Raw genomic sequence first — 11,464 nt, 5'->3', positions numbered from 1 at the left:
TATATATATATATATATATATATTTCGTTCGGTTCCCAGACACATTTTCACTCCCGTTTCTCGCCTCTGACCTTTGTGTACCACTGACTTAATGATTCAATAAACAAACCAACAAAACTTTCTATTTGGTCGTTCGACCTGCTAAAAATAGCAGCCAAGCCGCCTTCTACTCACACTAGAGTCTTTAAAAACGAAAAGCTCGTTGGATAACATAGTTCTAGATACACTGTGAAATAGTAGATGAGATGGTCACGGCTGGAAGCTAGCCATCCTGGAGATAATAATAATTATAAAATGAAATCAAAATTATTTGTTTTATTCTCAAGTATACATTTTGGTAAGTTTTCAGTCGTAATTCAGAAAGTATATCTAGGTCTACATTATTCTGTATACCTTAATTTATTTTAGGAAGGTAGGGCAAAATTCAGGAAGATGTTGCTGCTGTTTCTAGCAGGTTGAGCGACTAGCTTGAAGTTTTCTTCATTAACTTCAGCTCTTTCTTCATCATGCAGTTTATGACCAAAGGCATTCCAACCATGACCATCCTATCGGACTACATTATTTAATGTGTTCTTTATGTGAGATGGTAGAATGTGATCTGAGGTTGATTTGGCTGCTGTTTCTAATAAGTCGAGTGATTATTTTGAGCAGGGGGGCAAATTGCAAGAGTGTAAGAACTTGTGAGGGTATAATCTGTGCTGATATAAATAATTTAGAATTTTATAAATTTATAGTTAATATAACTTAATACTTAAATTACCTACCCCCACATGCCAACAAAGAGCTTCTAGGTGGTTGCTTGATCTGCTAAAAGTAGCAGCCAAACAGATCTCCCTCAAATCATACATTCAACTTTTCTAAAAAAGAAATGAGACAATGTAGTTGTAAATATACAAAAGACAGGATGAGAAAGGCTAGAGCACCCTTTATCACATTCTCCTGAACTTACACCTATCCATTCATGCTGTCCAGTCTTCTGGTTCATTCCTCTTATGTTCACCTTTGTAACTTGAGTGCACACTCTGAAACCTCTTCACCATTTTCTCTCCTTTTTTCCAAGTGGGATAGCTGCGTATCTCCTCTACTTCAAGACATCTGTTTGTGACTCTCTATCATACTTAAACCTCTCATCTCCTGGCATAAAGCCACTTCCCTCAATGCTACACCTCCTTCCTTCAGTTAAGGGGCTCTTGTCTTGTAAGTTATTTGGTGACTTCATTAGTGTTGGTGCCACGTAAAAATCACCCACTTCACTGTGATGTGGTCGGCATTAGGAAGGGCATCCAGTTGTAGAAACCACACCAAAGCAGGCATTGGAGCATAGTGCAATCCTCTGGCTTGTCTGCTCCCATCAGACTGTCCAACCCATGCCAGCATGAAAAACACATTAAATGGTGGTGATGGTGATAACTTAAACTACTGCTCTGGTATTAAAGGTTTTAACCAGTTTTTACTGACATGGGATGATGTTTTTTTTTTTTCCTTTCATGGCTTTGTCAGAAGGAGGACAGAACCTGAGATCTTTCTCCTACCTCAAAATCACTTCCTCTCTTCCTGGTAGGTGGAAGAATCCTTGGACCAAAGACCTAGTACAAATGCTTATGACAGTAGAAGACACTTGTCCAAGGTACCACACAGTGGTATGGAATCTGAAATCATGTAGCAGTGAACCAAACTTCTTGATCATACTGCTCCTAAATATGAATAAGGTGGAAATTTTGTCTGCCGGCTAAGAGTTTCCTCACTCCTGGTAAGGGTCTCCCCGTTCTTGAAATAAAGAAGTTCTTTCATTAGTTACATTATGGTTGGCGGTTGTTCTTTGGTCAAACTTATTCCAGCATTCTTATGACACAGAGTGTTCCAGTCTTTACCATCCAGTCTTTTATATAGCTAAAACAACATTGTGTCATTTCTTTCTTTAGGAGAGTTGAATATATGATTTGAGGGAAATTTGGCTGCTTTTTATAGTGGATCAAGCAACCACATAGAGGCTCCTCTTGTCAGCATATGGCAGTAGGTAATTTAAGCATTAAGTATTATCAATAGTTAATCAATATAAACACTGGAGAGATAATGGAAGTGTATGTTATATCACTGTACTGCAATATCAAATAACTTAATATCCAAAGGATATATATGAAGGATATTAAAACATACATGGTGACATGGGAAATTATATAACCATTTTCACTTGTGCTGTTATTTACAATGGGTAAGCCCTAAGCTGAAAGATCTAGGACTCTCTAGTTATGGTCATCCCATCATTGTGTATTGAGTCATCATATAAATAGTGCGGGTTTTTTTCAGTTGCTTGAACCAGAAGTCGGAGGGGGACGGGATAAACTACCTGTATCAACTTGCTATAAAAGCGGGTAGTAATTTTACCTTGTACTTATTCTTAGTGCAATTTTTAAAGAGTGCAATTTGATTTTAACAGTTATTTTTTCAAAGCTATAATGGAAGTGACAAAGGAGCATATTTGGCATATTTTACTTTCTGAGTTCAATAAAGGCAACAATGCAATGGAAAGTGTGAGGAATATTAACGTAGTATATGGGGATTGGACAGTAATTGTAAGCCAGTGTCAACGGTGGTTCCAGAAATTCCGAGCTGGAAACTACAGCCTAGACGATGGAAGATCTGTAGAACTCGACAAGGACATCCTGATGGAACAAAATCCCATTGTAACTGTTGAGGAACTAGCAGAGAAACTTGGATTTGGTCATTCAACCATTCATCAACACCTATGTGCCATCAGAAAAGTCAGCAAATTGGGTCAATGGGTTCCTCACAAACTTTCCAAATCTAATCGCATGCAGAGAATGAATGTGCGATTTGTGCTGTCACGTCTCGTGAATGACCCTTTTTTAGACCGAATAGTGACTGTTGACAAGAAATGGGTTCTCTATAAAAATGTCAAGCACCAAAGACAGTGGGTAGGGAAAGGAGATACACCAACATTCCAGGCTAAAGAAGGTCTTCACCTGCGTAAGATGTTGTTATCTGTTTGGTGGGATATGAGAGGTTTAGTGCATTTTGAACCTTTAAATCCAAACCAAATGATAACAAAGGAACTCTACTGCGAGTAGCTTGAGTGATTTAAGTCAGCACTAGAATCAAAATGACCATTTTTAGTTTCAAGAAGAAAGGTGTTCTTCTATCAGGATAATGCTCGGCCACATACAGTGAGGATGACATTCCAAAAGCTGGAGCAGTTTGAATGAAAAATGATGCCCCACCCACCATATTCGCTGGACATTGCGCCATCTGATTACCAGTTATTCCACAGTCTTCAAAATCATTTGGACAGAAAAAATATGAATTCTCTAGACGAGGTCAGATCAGTACTGGAGGAGTATTTTTTGTCACCGACAAATGAATTTTGGAAGAGGGGCCTTGCAAGTCTGCCAGATAGAATGGAAGAGCATTGTAGAAAATGAAGGAGAGTATATTTTAGATTAAAAAAGAACTTTGTTTATTTTAATTTTGAAGAATAAAAGAAGTATAAAAAGACCGCATTATTTATGGGATGACCCAATATATAAGAAGGATTTCTTCTTCATTGTCTGCTACTATCAGTTATTACTGTCTTCGTAGTTAATAAACCAGCATTCTCAAGACATCCCTTTTAAAAGTGTGGGTATATACAATCATGAAGTCTACTTGCACTTGTTTTTCACTTTAAGTGTTGCTAACTTTAACAAGTTACTAACGACACTCCGAGAGAACAACAAATATTTCTCACCAGTAAAAACAGATCAAGATTGATATGTGATGTGACTCTAACAGAAGGTGCCCAAGTGACATGCTAGGGTTCTAAGTAATCATTCACCTTCTGAGTTGTCACTAAGCATGATTTCTTTTAGGAATTACCCAATATATGTTTGTGTATGATACTCACTGATTATTCTTGTTTAATCCCAGCTAAATCCTGATCCAGCAGATCTAAACTCAAAAGGCTTTCTAGACATAACCATTCTGTCTGTTTTTTGTTAAAAGTTCATATTGTGAAGTGGTTGATGATATGAAGAGTATTCAACTGTGAAACTTACACCATAGAGGGAGGAATGGACTGAGACAGTGTAAGGTAGAGGAGACTCCTCCTCTAGTGATAGGTTTGAGAAGATACTCAAGTCCAGACTGTCAAGTTGTTGGTTACAAGAAGTGGAGGTATCCTGCTGTGAAACCCATAACATGATACACAACCACAAAATTTGGTAGTGTTCTCTATTGTTGTGTGTGCCAGGTGATGAGGCACCATGACATGTACGATATTATAAGACCTGCCCAACCTCTGCCAACATGAAAAACTAAGTATATAAATGATGAGAAGGATTCAAATTTTATCTTGTAATACTCAGCATGACAACATACATATACAGGAATCCCGTACATTACAGAAATAATCATTCCTGAAAAACTTGTCATGATGCAAAATTGCTTTTCATATTATAAAGTGATAATGTTTTCTAACAGAATTTTTTAAAAATACAAAGCAACACAACCACTTGAATATAACAATTTCTAAACATGCATAGTACAATATTTATGCATAAAAACATTTGAAGAAAAGTATATTAGGGAATAACAAGTATGTTGAATGCTGTGTGAGGGTGGTGGTGGTTGACTAAGAGCTACTGGGAGGATGAGGGTCATTATATTCTATCATACAGTTCATTATTATCAAACATCTAAGGCAGTGGGCTGGCAGAATTGTTACCATACCAGATAAAATACTTAACAGCATTTCTTCCAGCTCAACATTCTGAGTTCAAATCTCACTGAGGTTGACTTTGCCTTTTGTCCTTTCAGGGTCAATGAAATAAGTACCAGTCAAGCTTTGCAATCAACTACCCCCTCCCTCAAAATTGCAGGCCTTGTACCTATAGTAGAAAAGATTATTATCAATCATCTCCTTGAGGAACAAAGAACTTATCCAGAATTGTTTGATGTTTATCGTATATCATCTCTTTACAGCTCAGTGTAAGAACTGGGCTCATTGTAAACTCCTCTTATAATTTTTATGTTACATTCATGATTATGGTCATTATCAGCAAAAAACTTGCGGACCTTCTATAAGTGCCAATCCCTTAGCTATATTCTTTGCAGATAAGTGTTACATTGTCTTTGCAAATTTGATGTAGATTTTATGTTTGTTGAAAACTTGTAAATTTGCAGATACAAATTGGCCATTTTTTTTTTCCAAGCACCATTCATATTTGTGGGTTTTACTTCATTCCATGACTCAGTTATCTTATCCACAGCATCCATTACGTTGATCTTCTACCAGAAGTCTCTAACTGTAGATTTATCATCATTTGATGTCCATGTTCTTTTCCATGCTGGTATGGGTTAGATGGTTTGATAGGATTCAGTGAGCCCCAGGACTGCATTGTACTCTAATCACTTTACACTGTGTACTGGGTGTTTCTTTTGTGTCACCACCACTGAGGTCACTATGCAGCTTTCAAAACTACGGAACCTGAAGGGACAACTTTATGCTAGGAGATGAGTAGTAAAGTGGGGTAAAGTATAAGAGAAAAGGGCCAGAGTAGAACAGGTTTCTTGCTGTTGAGGAGTTATATCACAGTGTTATCCTCCCTGTCATGTACATATGTTGTCTGAAAGAAAGTTCTTGCATAATGATTTGAATTTAGCTGTAACACCTTGATTCATTAGCTGGAGCAAAATATTTATATTATTGGGATATACTCTAATCTCGTGTTATCAGAAAGCTCATGTAAGTTCATCATCGTCATCATCATCATCATATGTCTGTTTTCCATGCTGGCATGGGTTAGACAGTTTGATAGGGGCTAGTTAAGCAGAAGACTGTACCAAACTTCACTGTCTGTTTTGTCAGGATTTTTATTGCTGGACGCTCTTCCTAACACCAACCACCTTACAGAGGGGACTGTTGGAAATATTAAATTCTAGCACTGTCTCTTTCTATAGTAGGACAAAAAAATGTTTGTAAACCATTTTTTGAAAAGGATCTTAGTCATTCATGCCTTCTTATCTTAATGCCAAATCAGAGATAAACTGAACTTTGTATAACTCTTGAAAGCTCTTGAATTTTCAGATTGATACACATGTAGCAGCTTTAATTCCAAACCACCAGTGACATTTCCTCCCAGGAGAAGCATTAACCTTTTAGTGTTCAGATTACTCTATTAATTGTAATCCTTACTTATTCATATTGTTTTTTATTAATCATGCATTATCTCACAGCTTTGAGGTTTCAATAAGGTGATTGTTTGTTTTTAAAATGGCATTGTAGAGTAGGTGTGAGAAGCTACACATGGCCAATTTGAATGTCAAAACAGAATATTTGGGCCAGATATGGCCAGATTAAATGCTTTTTATGAGCTTTAAATCTTGGTGTTGATTTTCCTTCTCAAGGAAGATAAGCTCTAGCAAATATGATCTTCCAGAAAAAAAACTGTTTCATCAACATTGCAAACCAGATACAAAAACAAAAAAAAAATGATTTTTTTCCTGAATTATTGTTACATTACTTCTTTGTGTGTGTGTGAGTCAGAGACATGCCACCTAGGTAGGCAAGGTAGGCATTGCCTACCTTGAATAAAATAGATCAATAGCAACATTTTCCTTTCATGGCAAAATATGCATCTAATTCAATAAAATTATGAAGGTTACACTGATTAGTATGCGTAAAATACAAAATATTTTATTTTTTTGTAGATTAGGTAGGCATAATTCATCCCTGCCTTTCAATCTCAGTATTAATGGCACCAAAAATAATTAGCAAATGTATGCTACATGCCATTGAGTCATACTCGGATGACAGCTGTGAAATTTATATCTTTATCTTCTGTCCCCACTCACTTTTGTTCACCTTCCCATACCTATTTTATCTCTCTTTCCAGCTCCACCCTGGTTACTTTCACTCACACTTCTATAAAGTGAGTAGTTATGCAGCCCCTCTACAGCAAGAAACCTGTTTGGTTCTGAACCTTTCTTTCATACTTTAACTGTCCATCTCCTAGCATAAAACCACCTCCCTTTTCTGTTGCCCCACTTAGTTGATGGAGACCGTAGTTTTGCAAGCTGCATGGTGACCTCACTAGTGCTGGTGCCATGAAAATAGCATCTAGTACATGCTGAGAAGTGGTTGGCATTAGGAAGAGCATCCAGCCATAAAAACCATGCCAAAGCCAGCACTGGAGCATGCTGCAATCCTTGGGCTCATTAGATCCTGTACTCTGTTCAGAACATGCCGTCTGTGTCTGTAATTATACACGCACAAACATGTTCACTACTAGAAATACACAACTGAATACATTTTTATTCTTTTATTTGTTTCAGTCATTTGACTGCGGCCATGCTGGAACACTGCCTTTAGTCGAACAAACTGACCCCAGGACTTATTGTTTGTAAGCCTAGTACTTATTCTATCGGTCTCTTTTGCTGAACCACTAAGTTACACAGATGTAAACACACCAGCTTCGGTTGTCAAGCGATGATGGGGGGACAAACACACACACACAGATATATATATATATATATATATATATATATATATATATATATATATACAATGGGCTTCTTTCAGTTTCTGTCTACCAAATCCACTCACAAGGTTTTGGTCAGCATGAGGTTATAGTAGAAGACACTTGCCCGAGGTGCCACGCAGTTGAACTGAACCCGGAACTATGTGGTTGGTAAGCAAGCTACTTACCACACAGTCACTCCTGCACTTTGAATAAAATAGGTTGATAGCAGTGTTTTCTTTTCATGGCAAAATATGCACCTAATTCAGTAAAATTATAAAGGTTACACTAATTAATATACATAAAATACAAAATATTTTATTTTTTTGTAGATTAGGTAGGCATAATTTGAACAAGGCTTTTTTTTTTGTCTTTGTCTTTTGTCAGTAAAGATTATTTCCTACTTGCTTCTATCTAGAAATTAAAGGAAATGACTATCATTCCTTTGAAACTTCGCTTTTGTGAACTGGATGTCAATTTTTTGAAACTGACCTATTTTCCATTACATTTCAGACAGATTCAGTACTAAGTTGCTGAAGCAGAAATATCGTTATAACAAATATTCTGCTCAATACCACAGATTTGCTTGTCATTTGCTTGACCTTAACCACTTGAGCATGTCCCTTAGTGGCTTACAATATATGCATCTCTGATCATGAGCAGGTGTAGTGGGGAAGCATCATAACCATGTGTTGAGAGGGATTCTTTGCGGTTTGAGTAAATGTAACAAAAACAAAGTTTGAAGGAAATATTAACCATTTTTCTTACTTTCTAGGGGTAGGCAAATAGAAGGTAACAGTTACTACACAAGGACAAAAATCATGTTACACAGTGATATTTGTTTGTCTGTTTTAACCTCCTTTCTCTATAAATATTAAATGCCATGACTATCATTCACTGGTTTTTCTCCATTGTTCCCAGTTTTGTGGTCCTGGAAGACCATCATTAAAGTTAGGATATGTTAAATGCATAATCCTAGACTCTTCAGAGTCTTTGGAGAGTCACATGTGCAGATTCTATGCCAGCTACCTAAACGGTCTCCTGACTTCACTCATGCATTGCACAAATCAATATTGTTTTTATATCACAAATACTAGCATCATTGGTAACAGGCCAATCACTATTTCACTGAATTTATAATTGTGTGTTTGTGTATTATATAAATAGCATCTTAAGGTGCAAAATTGCATTTGACCCTCTGGCCGATAACTGATGTGGAGTTGGTGACTGCATTTATAATGTTTTTTAACGTATGTGTGTGTGTGTTTTGTAAGATATGTTAGAGGTGATGTAACCGTCTAAGGGATAGATGTATCTAAAGGCACTCCTGGTATTACCTCAGTATGTATGGTCCTTGTTATAAGGCATACGGTAGTAGGTAATTGTAAAGGTAAAACCGTGGTTTAATATATATAAAAAGCGAGGTAAATTTACCCCAGCTTGATATACTGAAACAGCTGTAAACATACTCTCATCGTTATTAAATGACTTTAAAATACTAATGATCCACTTTTAACTGTTATTATTGCTCCATTTCTTATTGCTTTATATATATATACAGAGAGAGAGAGAGACCACACACACACACATATATATATTTATCCATCTGCCAAATTCTTGTCACATCCCAAGGCTGTGGTACAGTATACTTAAGCAAGGTACCACACTGTGAGGATGGATCCATGTAGGAGCAAAGTAGACATTTTAATCACATGACTGTCAGCTATTTAGGTTATGAAAGTGTGTGTGTGTGTGTATTAAATATATTCTGAAATAATAGCTTCATGATCATACTCTTCCTCGTCATCAGCACATGTCCATTTCCACACTTGCATGGGTTTGCCAGGCTCTTGTGATTCACTCTCTTTATTATGCCTCTTGCAAGGGCCTATGCAGGTTTCTTGTTTATAGCCAATTATCTTGTGTTTAGTTTCAGTGATCAATCATGTATGTTCACATTTCATTTCAACATATGCACATATACTAAATACTCAATCACATTAGTGTTAATTTTTCTTTGAAGTATTCTGTCACTTATTTGTTTGGGTTTATCATTTATCTTTCTGTGTAAGAAATTCCTATTAATCTTTGCCTGTTTGTCTTTCTAGGTAACCTTTGTTTGATTCCACTGGTGGAAGAACGGTTGCCTCTTCAGTGCTCTGCTGCTTTGCCATGAGGAAACCCCTCACATGTGTCTCATAATGGGCACATCCATTATAGAAGTTATCATCTTGTAATGAAATGGAAGAGGAGAGCAATGTCATATATTTCAGGTAAATACATATCACCATTATCAGTGTCATCATCATCATCATCATCATCATCATCAGTAGCATTATCTTTGTGCTTCGTTTAACTGGTGGCTTCCATGTCTGTTGTACATAAGAGATACAGACACCCCAGCCAAATATATTGATTTCAAATTTTGGGGAAGGGGTAAGTTGATTACATCAACCCCAGTGTTCAGTACCAGTGTTCAACAGGTACTTACCCAAAAGGATGAAAGGCAAAGTCAACCTTGGCAGAATTTGAACTCAGAACGTAAAGACAGATGAAATGCTGCTAAGCATTTTGCCCAATGTGCTAATGATTCTACCAGTTCACCACCTTAGCCCAGCCAAATATATGACCAATTATATAAAGTTTGTGAGTTAGGATAAGTTTGTGTACCATTTATACATCTCAGTTCATTTACATTAGCTTTCTTTCTTGTTTTTATTTGTTATACCCACATTTTTAGTTTAACAGAGAAAAATGGTCGCATTCTTGTCCGGATGAATTGAAGGCTTGAAATATTCAGTATCATATTTATATGCCAGTCTTCTATTCTAATGTCATATAGATAGTAGACTTAATCAATTGCTCAGTTTAACATCACTACTTGCTTCTTGGTTGCTGTTAGTGGATTCTACATTATTGCAAACATTAAGATTAAGGTTCTGGATTGAGAATAACTTCCTTTGAAAAATGTTGTGGCTGTTTTCCCTCCTTCTTCTGACTAAACCATTAAATAAAAAGTCCATTTTTCCTTCTAGATATATCTTGTTTCAGTCATTGGACTGCAGCCATGCTGGGGACACAGCCTTGAAGGGTTTAGTCAAACACATTGGTCTCTGTACTTATTTTTAAGTCTGGTACTTATTCTGTCAAGTTTCTTCTTTTGCTGAACCACTAATTCACAGGGATGTAAACAAACCAACATATATATATATAAATATATATATATATATATATATATATATATATATATTATTCACAGGCTTCAACACAGTTTTTGTTTATTAGATTCACTCACAAGGTATTTGGTAGGTCCAGTACTGCAGAAGAAGACACTTGCCTAAGGTACCACACAGTGGAGACTGCACCAGAAGCTATGTGGTTGCAAAGCAAGCTTCTTAACCACACAACCTTGCTTGCAACTATTATATCTATAGGAAGAATTGAACTCAGACTGCAAGATAATGAAACAGTTTTACAGTATTCTTGCTTACAAGCAGTGAGCTGTTCAGATCCTACTATGTCTATTTAATGTTTGGCTAACTGAGATATAGTGACAGATAAATGACTTCACAAATCTGTATTTACCGTTAACATTCTCAGATAATCAGTATTTTGAACAAGGCATCAGCCCCCCCCCCCAAAAAAACCCCCACCAAGACATTATAACTCAAATCAACATAGCTACGAACGCTATCTAATATTTAAAGCACCAAGCTGTCTAACCATCTTTGTACTTTGCAAGCCTATGAGGAAATCTTACATGGTCATAGAAAAAAGCTGTCTGCGATATGCAAAACCAAAAGGGTCAGTGCAGGATATCTTTTACCTTTTTGTTACCATATTTCTGTTGAAATACAAGTCTTTGTTTCAATTGATTTTGAAAATAACAAAAGATTTATTAAAATAAATATGTCGTTATTAAACTGGTGTTTGGACTGATAAATTGATGA

At 36.5% G+C, this 11,464-nt stretch overlaps 1 protein-coding gene across 5 annotated transcripts in view; it reads left to right on the top strand.

Annotated features, from left to right (window-relative positions):
- LOC106870952 (zinc finger protein OZF) overlaps positions 1–11,464 on the top strand; it is an 18,259-nt gene that overhangs the window by 2,664 nt on the left and 4,131 nt on the right. For 2 of the 5 annotated variants that reach the window (XM_052972795.1, XM_052972794.1), the window contains exons 2-3: positions 7,330–7,397; positions 9,623–9,787. The gene's annotated coding sequence lies outside the window, so the exon portion shown is untranslated. Of the gene's footprint in view, positions 1–1,616; positions 1,751–7,329; positions 7,398–9,622; positions 9,788–11,464 lie in introns of those variants that run through there. The other 3 variants (XM_014917199.2, XM_014917198.2, XM_052972796.1) reach the window with 2 other exon arrangements.

Source organism: Octopus bimaculoides, chromosome 14 (genome assembly GCF_001194135.2).
Source record: "Octopus bimaculoides isolate UCB-OBI-ISO-001 chromosome 14, ASM119413v2, whole genome shotgun sequence".
In the NCBI taxonomy this organism is placed as follows: domain Eukaryota; kingdom Metazoa; phylum Mollusca; class Cephalopoda; order Octopoda; family Octopodidae; genus Octopus; species Octopus bimaculoides.
This window is presented reverse-complemented; position numbering and strand designations above follow the sequence as displayed.